The 11,423-nt window shown below is 40.4% G+C and overlaps 1 pseudogene; it reads left to right on the top strand.

Annotated features, from left to right (window-relative positions):
• The first annotated feature begins 7,066 nt into the window (after positions 1-7,066).
• LOC132016123 (L-lactate dehydrogenase A chain-like) lies at positions 7,067-8,060 on the top strand (annotated as a pseudogene).
• Positions 8,061-11,423: the final 3,363 nt, after the last annotated feature.

The following is an 11,423-nucleotide window of genomic DNA, read 5'->3' as shown; positions in this document are numbered from 1 at the left end:
TAAGGAAAGTAGCTTTTATTAGGACTACTGTTTTAATCCCAACTCCGGATTACTAGATGTGTGACTTTGGGCATTTTGCTTGTCTGAATCAAGTGTCCTTACCTGTAAATGTGTAATAATGTTAGTAAAGTCTGGCAGGGTTGTGGTGAGGCTTAGAAATAAGACCACACATAGATTTTTAGATGTAGTAATCAATAGGGACCCAGAAGGAAGCAGAATTCGGTCCAAATGAAGGGACTCTTTACAAACACATGGGCATGGTAGTGGGAATAAATGAGACACGAAGCACTCAGAAGCAGTTTAGCAAGAAGCTCTTGGGAAAGCGGTTGGTGTTTCTGGGGCTCAGTAAGACCTGGAACCTGGAAGGAGGGGCTTGGTGAGAGCCACAGAGATCCAGCTGCTGCGGGAGAGGCAGCCGCAGGGCAAGGCGGAGGCAAGGAAGAATGCTGACCTCTCTCTTCCCCAACTTTCCAGTTTCTTGTGTCTGTCTAACATCGGCTAAACCCACCTGGAAACTAGGCGGTCAGGTGTTGGAACGGTGCCGAACCTGCCTGGGTCAGCTTCTGAGGACTCAGAACTAGGCCTGGAAGGGTGGAGAGTGGATCTCAGGGCGACAATGGCGTCAAACTCGCAAACAACTATTCCTACTCGTAATAGACTCTTCAAGAACCCTCTCTGCAAACAGCTCGCGAATTCACAATTCCAGCTGAAAGTAAAAACTGACTTTCAGGCTTTAGGGGTGTCTGGGCGGCCCAGTCAGTTATGCGTTTGCCTTTGGCCCCATTCATGATCCCAGGTACTGGGATGGAGCCCTGCGTCAGGTCAGGCTCCCTGCTCACAGAGGGCATCTCCCTCTCCCTCTGCCTCCTCCATATGCTCATGCGCTGCCTCTCTCTCAGATAAATAAACAAAATCTTAAAACAAAACAAAGAAACACCTAGCAGGCTTTGTAAACCTAAGCATCCAAGTTTTGAAGCATCATCTCTCAGAGCTCTTTGGCTGAAAGGTCCTGACCAGCACTCATGAGAGATTTCCAGAGGTCTTGGCAGGCTTTGTAAACCAAGACAGGGAAGAATTTGAGAGTACGCCCTACCAACTTCCTCTGGGCATCCCCAGGTCTTCCATCATTTTGTGGCTTCCTGTGTCAGGATCAGTCTTGCTAGGCCTGGTTAGTCACTTGCTGACTGTTATTTTCAAGGAAGCCAGCCAGACTTCAGCAAAAGGTGACTACCTCCCAACACATTAATCCCACAGCAACAGGAAGTCATTCTAATGCCTTCCCTAGAGTTCAGCGTCTATGTGGGCTTCAAACTGAAGTAACTTCCTCTTTCCGACTTTGCCTTCCCGGTGGTCCTTTCCTCCTAAACCTTAATAATCCCATAGATAAAATGACGAACAAGGACCGTGGTGGAGAAACATGCTTCTTTCCTCATTTTAGATACATATCATAACTAGTATCAGAATCTTGAGTGTTCACTCCAGATATTAACATAAACAAAAGCCTCATTTCTGAATTTCTAGAAATGAAGACTTTGAGAAGTGGAGAGTACTGATATAAAATTGGCAGTCACTGTTTTAATGGAGAGAAACAAGTTAACTCTAGAAAAGTTAGTGAGAAGCAAGGATGAATTATTGTATATAACTTGTATATTACTGTATGTAACCAAACAGTACAGTTGACCGAAACAGGCCAACTTCCAGCATGATAGCTTGGGGAGCTCTGCTGAGCCAGCCCCCAGTGAAACTAGTGAAAATTATATATATACAAAAAAAAAAAAAAAAAGTCATTTAGGGATACCTGGGCCGCTCAGTCACTTAAAGGTCTGCCTTCGGCTCAGGTCGTGATCTCAGGGTTCTGGGATCAAGCCCCGCATGGGGCTCCTTGCTCAGTGGGGAGCCTGCTTCTCTCTGCCTGCTCCTTCCCTTGCTTGTGTGCTCTCTGACAAATAAATAAAATCTTTAAAAAGAAAAAAAAAGTCTTTTAAAGCCTCTAGAAGTCGTCCTAAAGGCAAACAGCAAATTAAGAAAGGTCTGTGCAAGAAACTCCATAAAAATTTGATACGATGGATGAAACCGTGACATGTGAACCAAGACCACTTCCCTGCTGCCTCTTCCCAGCTCACTGGGGCACAGATTCAACTCAGGCTGCTGCAGCCGACAGCAGACAGCACCGGGCGGGCTTTATCCTGCAGCCCCCAACGGGAGGATCTTCTCTGCAATAGGAGCAAGGTGGCTGCTTTCCCCCTCCGGCCCCTGGCTGTCGGTTGCTGAGGCTAGCTCGGATGAGTGTGGGGGGAGGTCAGAGCTTCCTTCTCAAGCCCAACCCTTTGTTGGGGAAGAGACCGTTGATTTTGGGTTGGGCTCTTTATTCCAGTTCTCTTGGTTTATATGTCTGTTTCTATGCTATTGCCATACTGCTTTGATTATTACATCTTTGTAACATAGTTTGACATGAGGAAGTGTGATGCCTCCAGCTTTGTTCTCTTTCTCAAGGTGTTTTGGAATTATTAGAGCCCCAGAGCCCTTCCCTCAGTCTTAGAGGCAGAGATTCCATACCAGGAGAGGAAGCTGAGCGGACTGCTGCCCTCCAACCCCACCAAGCACTCGTCTCCTAGAGTACCAGTGTCACCCAGAGGCTGGTCATTGTTCCTGCCCTCAGAGCCCGGGCTCAGAAATTCTGCCTGCGGGTGGAGGCGGGAGAAGCCGGTCATGAAGTGGTGGAAGTTTAAACCTAAGGGCTGCTTGAGAGAGCAGTGTAGCTGTGGGGAACCTGGCTGGCTCAGTTGGTGGAGCGCGGGACCCTGGATCTCGGGGCTGTGGGCTCCAGCCACGGGGTAGATACAGAGACCACTGCAAACAAGCAGACAGACAGACAGACAGACAAAGTGTCTGTTGTGTGAGTTGTGATGAGAGGCGCCTGGAAGGGTATTTAGTGTAGCTGAGACTGTAAGCCAGCTAGTTCGTGGGAATGAGCTGCAGAATGAAAGCGTTGGGAGAAGTCCTTTTGGGATTAGTACAAATATCAAATACTGATCTCAGAAACAGTTCTTTCCAAGGAGCCACAGTAGGATTGGATTAGTTTGTGGAGGAAGTCTGCTGCTGGGAACTCTTTTTTGTTTTGCCTTTTTTCCAGCTTTATTGAGTTATAATTGACACATGAAATTGTATATATTTATAGCATATGATGACTTGATAAACATGTACATTGTGAAATGATTACCACAATCAAGTTAATTAATACATTTATTACCTCTTCTACCGGTGAGAACACTTAAGATCTACCCTCTTTGCAAATTTCAGGTATACCATACAGTATTATTAACTGTATTCACCAGGCTATGCAGGGGATCCTCAAAGTATTCATCTTATAACTGTTAAGTTTGTATTCTTGGACCAACATCTCCCTATTCCCACCCCCCTGCCTCCCCACCCCAGCCCCTGGTGACCCCCATTCCATTCTGTCTCCATTAGTTTGACCTTTTAAATTTATTTAATTTTTATTTATTTAACTAATTTTTTTAAAAAGATTGTATTTATTAGAGAGTGAGCCTGAGTGGGCGTGGGAAGAGGCAGAGGTGAGGGACGAGCAAAGTCCCCGGTGAGCAGGAGCCCGGCGAGCAGGAGCCCAATGTGGGGCCCCATCCCAGGACCCTTAGATCATGACCTGAGCCAAAGTTCAGACACATAACTGACTGAGTTACTCAGGAACCCTTTCTTTATAAGATTTTATTTTTAAGTAATTTCTACACCCAATGTGGAGTGCCCTGATAATTAGGATCAGATAGATGGCTCGCAAATATTTTCTCTGATTACATTTTTAAACAATCTATGTAAAATTATGTAGTACATGTCTTTCCCTTCTGGTTTATTTCACTTAGCATAATATCCTCTAGGTTCCTCATTTCAAAAGTGGCAGTATTTCCTTCTTTTTATGGCTGAATAATATTCCGACTGTGTGCATGTGTGTGTCTGAGTGTGTGTCTGTGTACCACATTTTCTTGATCAGTTCACCCATTGACGGAGACTCTAGTTGTTTCCACATGTTAGCTATGATGAGTAATACTGCAGTGAACATGGGAGTGCATATTATCTTCCAAGGTACCGACTCTGTTTTCTCCGGATATATATCTAGAAGTGGGATTGCTGGATTTTATGGTAGTTCTATTTTTAATTTTTTGAGGATCCTCCATACTGTTTCCCACAATGGCTATACAATTTACGTTCCCACCAACAACGTACAGGGTTGCCTTTTCTTCAGATCCTTGCTAATACTTGTTATCTCTTCTCTTTGGATAATGGCCATCCTAACAGGTGTGAGGTGGTATCTCATTGTGGTTTTGATTTCCATTTCTTTGATGATTAGTGATGTTGAACATCTTTTCATATGTTTGTCTTTCAGCATCTTTTTGAGTACCTTTCTACTCAGGTCTTTTCTGCATTTTTAAATCAGGTTGTTTATTCTTTTGCTATTCGATTTTAGGAGTTCCTTATCTTTCTGGATGTTGATTACACATCAGATAGATGGTTTGCAAATATTTTCTCTGATTACATAAGATGCCTTTTTATGTTTTTGTTTATTTTCTTAGCTGTGCAGAGATTTTTAGTTTGGTATAGTTCCCCCTTGCTTATTTTTTGCTTTTCTTGCCTCTGCTCTTGATGTCATGTCCAAAAAAATCATTGCCAAGACTAACATCAGGAATATTTTTCATTATGTTTTCTTCCAGACAGTCTAAAGTTTCAGATATTACATATAATTTTTTAAATTTTTTAAAAAATATTTTATTTATTTATTTTACAGAGAGAAAGAGAGAGAGAAAGATCACAAGTAGGCAGACAGAGAGAGGGGGAAGCAGGGTCCCCGCTGAGCAGAGAGCCTGATGCGGGGCTTGACCCCAGGACCCCGAGATCATGACCCGAGCCAAAGGCAGAGGCCCAACCCACTGAGCCACCCAGGTTCCCCTTACATATAATTTTTAATACATTTTGAGTTAATATTTGTGAGTGGTGTAAGTTAGTGGCCCATTTCATTCTCTTATTTATCTAGTTTTGTCAACATCATTTATTGGAGAGACTGTCCTCTCTTCACTGTGTGTTCTTGGCAGCTTTGTCAGAGATTAATTGGTTTACATTTGGGCTCTTTATTCCAGTTCTCTTGGTTTATATGTCTGTTTCTATGCTATTGCCATACTGCTTTGATTATTACATCTTTGTAACATAGTTTGACATGAGGAAGTGTGATGCCTCCAGCTTTGTTCTCTTTCTCAAGGTGTTTTGGCTATTCAAGGTCTTTTGTAGTACCATACAAATTTTAGGGTTGTTTTTTCAGTTTTTATGGAAAATATGAGGGCACCATTGAAAACATTAGGACAATATACTGGGAATTATTAGAGCTCAACAGCTGTTGTCAGGAAAGGGTGGAGATAATTTTACTAGTACCATTGTCATCCTAGAGTGACCATAGGCTGTGCCTCCCTGATCGCAGAGCATCAGAGACTTAATAGTGTGTATGTGTATGTGGGTGGGATAAGGATAACAAGCCTGAGGCAGGAGACTAATTCTCAGAATTGCTACAGTATAGTACGTAAACTGTTTAGTTCCCAGTAAAAAACTATAGGGCCTGAAAAGGAATAGGAAAGTATGATCTACATACTGGAAAGAAGGCAGGCACCTGAAAATACCTGTGAAAATTACCAGATGTCAGATTTAACAGAAAAATATTTAAAATAACCATTATAACTAGTTCACAGAGCTGAAGGAAACTATGACTGAAGTAAAGTGTAATGCCAATGTTACACGAAATAGAGAATATAAAGAGAGAGAGAGAGATTTATTAGAGATAGAAAAAAGTTGGAAACTTTGGAGTTCAAAAGTGAAGTGAAATAACTAAGGTAAAAAATTCTTTGGAGAGGCTTAGCTATAGATTTGAGCTGGCAGAAGAAATGATTAGCGGACTTGAATATGAATTTATGGTCTATTCAAGCTGATGAACAGCGATAAAAAAGAAAGAAGAGAAATCAACAGAGCCTCAGAGAAGTATTGGACAGCATGAAGTAAACTAATGTGTGTGTAGTCGTAGTAGTACCAGAAGGAAGAAGAAAAAATAGAAATAATGGCTGAAAAATCCCCAAATTTATTGAAAATTAATAACCTACACATCCAGGAAGCTCAATGAATAAATGAGAAGAGAAGAATAGTTGAAAAGAGACCAGTAAGTAGATACATCCTAGTAAATATGTTGAAAGTCAAAGGAAAGCAGAAAATCTTAAAGACAGAAAGAGAAAAATGACTCATCACTCACTTATCAGAGAACTCCAATAATAATAACAGCTGATTTCTCAGCAGAAAAAGTGGAGGCCAGAAGCCTATGGGATACCACATTCTGTGTGTTTGAAGAAAAATAAAAACCTGCTTGGGTGAGCCAGTTCTGTGCGAGCTACTTCTGTATAGCCCCCTGAGTGGTGTGTCCTGTCTTCCTCTAGGTTTTATGAGTGTAAGAAATCTTTTTCAAGTTTATACACCTCTCTGTGGTGTTATTTTCTGTCTGTACCTAATCGATCATCAGATGTACACGTCTTGGGACACCCAGGTGGCTCAATCAGTTGAGCATCCAACTCTTGATTTTGGCTCAGGTCATGATCTTGGGGTTGTGGGATCGAGTCCCATGTTGGACTCTATATCGGGCCTGGAGCCTACTTGAGATTCTCTCTCACCCTCTGCCTCTCTCTCACTCTCATTCCCTCTCTAAAACAAAAACAAAAACTCCCCCAAATCTCAAAACATTTTAAGTTACATAATTATTCCTTACAATATAACACCATATACCAAATTTAACTAAAAATGGATCAGAGACCTAAATGTAAGAGCAAAAACTGGAAAACTTTTAGGAGAAAATAGAGGGTTAAAATCTTTATGACCTTCAATTTGGCAAAGGATTCTATGACATGACTCCAAAATCACAAACAACCAAGTCAGAGCTGCTGCCGCCAAGTTGGGGTCCAGTCTCAAGCACTGCTGACCCTGGCCCGCCCAACGTGCACTCCCGATTCCTTTTAGTTCTAAGTCCAAAATGGCAACTCTCAAAGATCAGCTGATTCAAAATCTTAAGGAAGAACATACTCCCCAAAATAAGATTACAGTTGTTGGGGTTGGTGTTGCTGGCATGGCTTGTGCCATCAGTATCTTAATGAAGGACCTAGCAGATGAACTTGCTCTTGTTGATGTCATGGGAGACAAAAGAGAAGATGATGGACCTCCAGCATGGCAGCATTTTCCTTAGAACACCAAAAATTGTCTCTGGCAAAGACTATGATGTGACTGCAAATTCCAAGCTGGTAATTATCACAGCTGGGTCATGTCAGCAAGAAGGAGAAAGCTGTCTTAATTAGGTCCAGCATAACATGAACCTCTTTAAGTTATCATTCTTAATATCATAAAATACAGCCCAAACTGCAATTTGCTTGTTGTTTCCAATCCAGTGGATGTCTTGACCTGTGAGGCTTGGAAGACAAGTGGCTTTCCCCAAAACCATATTATTGGAAGTGGTTGCAATCTGGATTCAGCCCAGTTCTGTTACCTAATGGGGGAAAGGCTGGGAGTTCACCCATTAAGCTGTCATGGGTGGATACTTGGGGAGCACAGTGACTCCAGTGTGCCTGTATGGAGTGGAGTAAACGTTGGTTTACCACCAGATGGCTGGTGTCTCTCTGAAGAAACTGCCCCCTGACTTAGGCACTGATGCAGATAAGGAACAGTGGAAAGGGGGTCACAAACAGATTGTTGACAGTGCCTATGAGGTGATCAAACTGAGAGACTACATTTCCTGGGCCATTGGACTGTGGCAGTTTTGGCAGAAAGTATAATGAAGAATCTTAGGCGGGTGCATCCAATTTCCACCATGATTAAGGGTCTCTTTGGAATAAAAGATGATATTTCCTTAGTGTTCCTTACATCTTGGGACAGAATGGAATTTCAGATGTTGTGAAGGTGACTCTAACTCCTGAGGAAGAGGCCTGTTTGAAGAAGATACACTCCGGGGGATCCAAAAGGAGCTGCAGTTTTAAAGTTTTCTACTGTACCACTTCACTGTCTATACTACAACAGCATTTTCATTGGAGGTTGTGTACATTGTCCTTATTATCTGATCTGTTACTCAAGGAATATTAAAATGGCCTAAGAAAAAAACATCAGTTTCCTGAAGTTCTAAATAGGAATGTAAATCAAACCCTGAAGCTATATCCTAATGCTGGATGATACCTGTCTTTGTAGTCCTAAATGGGTTCATCTCAGAAGCACCACTGCCAATATTGTGTATGCTGCAGTTGCTCTGCAAACCAGATCATATTTCCTGTGTGTTCTATGACTTCTGATTCCTTCACCCAACACCCAGCATGCCTAGTCCATCTTTTTCCATTCAGTCACATCCTCAGATCCAATGTATAAATTCATTATTGCATGTATTGTTCATAACTGTTCCAAAGGATCTTATTTTGTATACCATATATGTCAGAATATGTACATTGTGTACATTGCCATATAATGTAAAAAGATCATGCAACCAACTAAGTGTCATACCAACTAAAATGCCAAATAAAATTTGAACAGGGACTTTTTTTTTTTTTTTGAAAAAAAAAAATCACAACCAAAGAAAAAAAATTAATTGGGAATTTGCAAACCATCTATCTGGTTAGGAATGGTCCTGTATCTCAAATATAGAAAGAACTCTTACTGCCTAGTAATAAAAAGTTAAATAACCCAATAAAAGATTGGCCAATTGATCTGAATAAATATTTTTCTAAAAAAGATAGAAAAGTCATCAACAGACACGTGAGGAGATGCTCAGCATTATTACGCATTAGGGAAATGAGAATGAAAACTGTAACGAAATACACATCATACATACTAGTGTAACTATAGTAAAAAAGGCAGACAATAACAAGTGTTGGCAAATATGTGACAGTGTTTCAGAAAGTTAAATAGAGTCACACAGGTCGTCCAGCAATTCTATTCTTAGATATACATTCAAGACTGTTGAAAACATAGATCCACACATAAACTTGTGTAAACATACTCAAAGCAGAATTATTCATCGCAGCTAAAAAGTGGGAACAACCCAAATGTTCATGAACTGATGAGTGGATAGACAGATTATTTTATAGCCACAGAGTAGAATGACATTTAGCCTTAAAAAGTAATGACGTACTGATACAGCCACAACGCAGGTGAATCTTGAAAACTTACGCCAGACCTAAAAGAACAAATATCCTGTGACTATATATAAGTAATTAGAGCAGTCAAATTCTTGAAGAAAGTAGTCAGGGGTGGGGGAGGTAGGGAAGTCACAGTTTAACGGGTACAGAGTTTCATGTAGGGATGATGAAAACTTCTGTTGATAAAGACTGCACAACAATGTGACTGAACTTAATTCCACAGAATGGTGCACTTAAAAACTGTTGAAATGGCAAATTTTATGTTATATATATTTTACCACAACTCAAAACACTGGAAGTAAGGAAATTTTCAGATGGGGTTTCCATTGTGGAAGAGAGTGAAGAGACACTTGTGGTGGACACTTGTGCTACATTCAGCTTCAGCTGGTGAAATACTCGTTCTGTGAAAAGATGACTGATTATGGTACAATTCTTAGAGCAGTTGCTAAAAAGCTATGCAAAGAGAAACATAGCGAAAAACATAGCAGATAAATTGAAATGAATACCCCAAAATGTTAACATAACCCAAAATAAGCCTGGAAAGGGAAAACAGAGGAACACAAGCCAGATAAATAAACAAAAAAGAAATAATAAAATGGTAGACCTAAATGCAAACACGTTATTCAGTGCATTAAATGTAAATGGTCTAAACATAACAGTAGAAAATGCAGAGATGGCCAGAATGGATTAAGGAAAAAAGAAAAAGAAGAAACCATGGACCAAATTTGTGCTGTCTACAAAACAATCATTGCAAATATAATAATATGTATAGATTAAAAAGATAAAAAGTAATGTCTGCAAACATTAATCAATAGAAAGCTTAATGGCTACATGAGTAGCTCACATAGATTTCATAGCTAAAAACAGAACCAGGGATAAAAAATGATTATTTATCATAATAATCAAAAGGACACATTACCAATAATTCATAATAATCTTAAATCTGCATGCACCTAATAATGTTGCTTTACATTACATAAAACTGACAGAATTGAAAGGACAAATAGACAGTTACTACAGTTTCATTGGAGACCTAAAACCTCCTCTAATATTAATAGTAGAATGAGTAGAAAGAAAATCAGCATAGTTGTAGAGTAATAGAACATCATCATCAAACAGCTAGATTTAATTTTAACTTATGGAACATTTGACTAAACAACAGTAGAAATATCTCTTCCCACATGCACATGAACACTCACTAAATTACATCATATCCTAGAACATAAAGTTGACAAATTTAGGATAATCAGAATTATCTTAAGTATGTTCTCTGACCATACCAAGCAAAAACCAGATATCAGAAAGATAGTAAGCCAGAAACAAACATTAGAAAGTTAACAGACACTTAGAATTTAAATGTGTGTCAAAACAGCCTATACATTCAAATAGGGAATTTTAGGAGAAATAGAAAGTATTTGAAATGAAAGAAAATAAAAATAGAGAACAGAATTTGTGGAATGTAGCTAAGGTAGTACTTAGGTAGAAATTTATGACTTTAGATGCTTATATTTAAAAAGAAGAGAGATCTCAAATCAATAATCTAAACTTCCATTTTGAACTAGAAAAGGAAAAATAAACCCCAAAGAAGCAGAAGAAAATAATGAAGATAAGAATATAAATAAAAGAAGTTAAAAATATAAAATATAATCTGTTGGAGGCGGGCCCCTGGCCAGGACGGCCTCCACCATTAAAAGATGGCGCCTGGCTAGTTGCCAGGTTAGGATTGGCTCGTGAGACTCAGCGGAACACCCAAAGAGGAGGTAAACAGCATTGGTTGCTAGCAAAAGTTGTTCGTTTAGGTGCGCAGCCTGATTCGCTCCCTCCTGTACCCTGCTCGCTGATTGGTCACGTAAACCTATATAAGTGTGTAGACTGGCAGAAATAGAGACAGAGAAGATGCATCTGAACTGGGGCTTCTTGTCGTCCTTGGGGGTCGAGGGTGATAAATGGCGCTGGCACCCGGGAACTAAATAAAGGAATCTTGCAAGGTAATCCGCAGGAAAGCGGGGAGTAAGGGTCCGCAGGTAAGCGGGGACAGTAGCCACGTTCAAAAGTGGGAATTCCGCGGGAAAGCGGGGAGTAAAGTATATGCGTGTAAAAAGTTAATGTGCTAGTGTCTTTAACGTCCGCGTCTGTTGTCTGTGTGTTCATAATGGGATCTGAAGTATCTAAAGTGCGGTTGGAAGGGTCTTTAAAAGACCTGCTGAAAGCCAATGG

This window comes from Mustela nigripes, chromosome 1, assembly GCF_022355385.1.
Source record: "Mustela nigripes isolate SB6536 chromosome 1, MUSNIG.SB6536, whole genome shotgun sequence".
In the NCBI taxonomy this organism is placed as follows: Eukaryota; Metazoa; Chordata; class Mammalia; order Carnivora; family Mustelidae; genus Mustela; species Mustela nigripes.
Note: the sequence above shows the minus strand (reverse complement) of the source record. Positions and strands in the feature narration are given on the sequence as shown.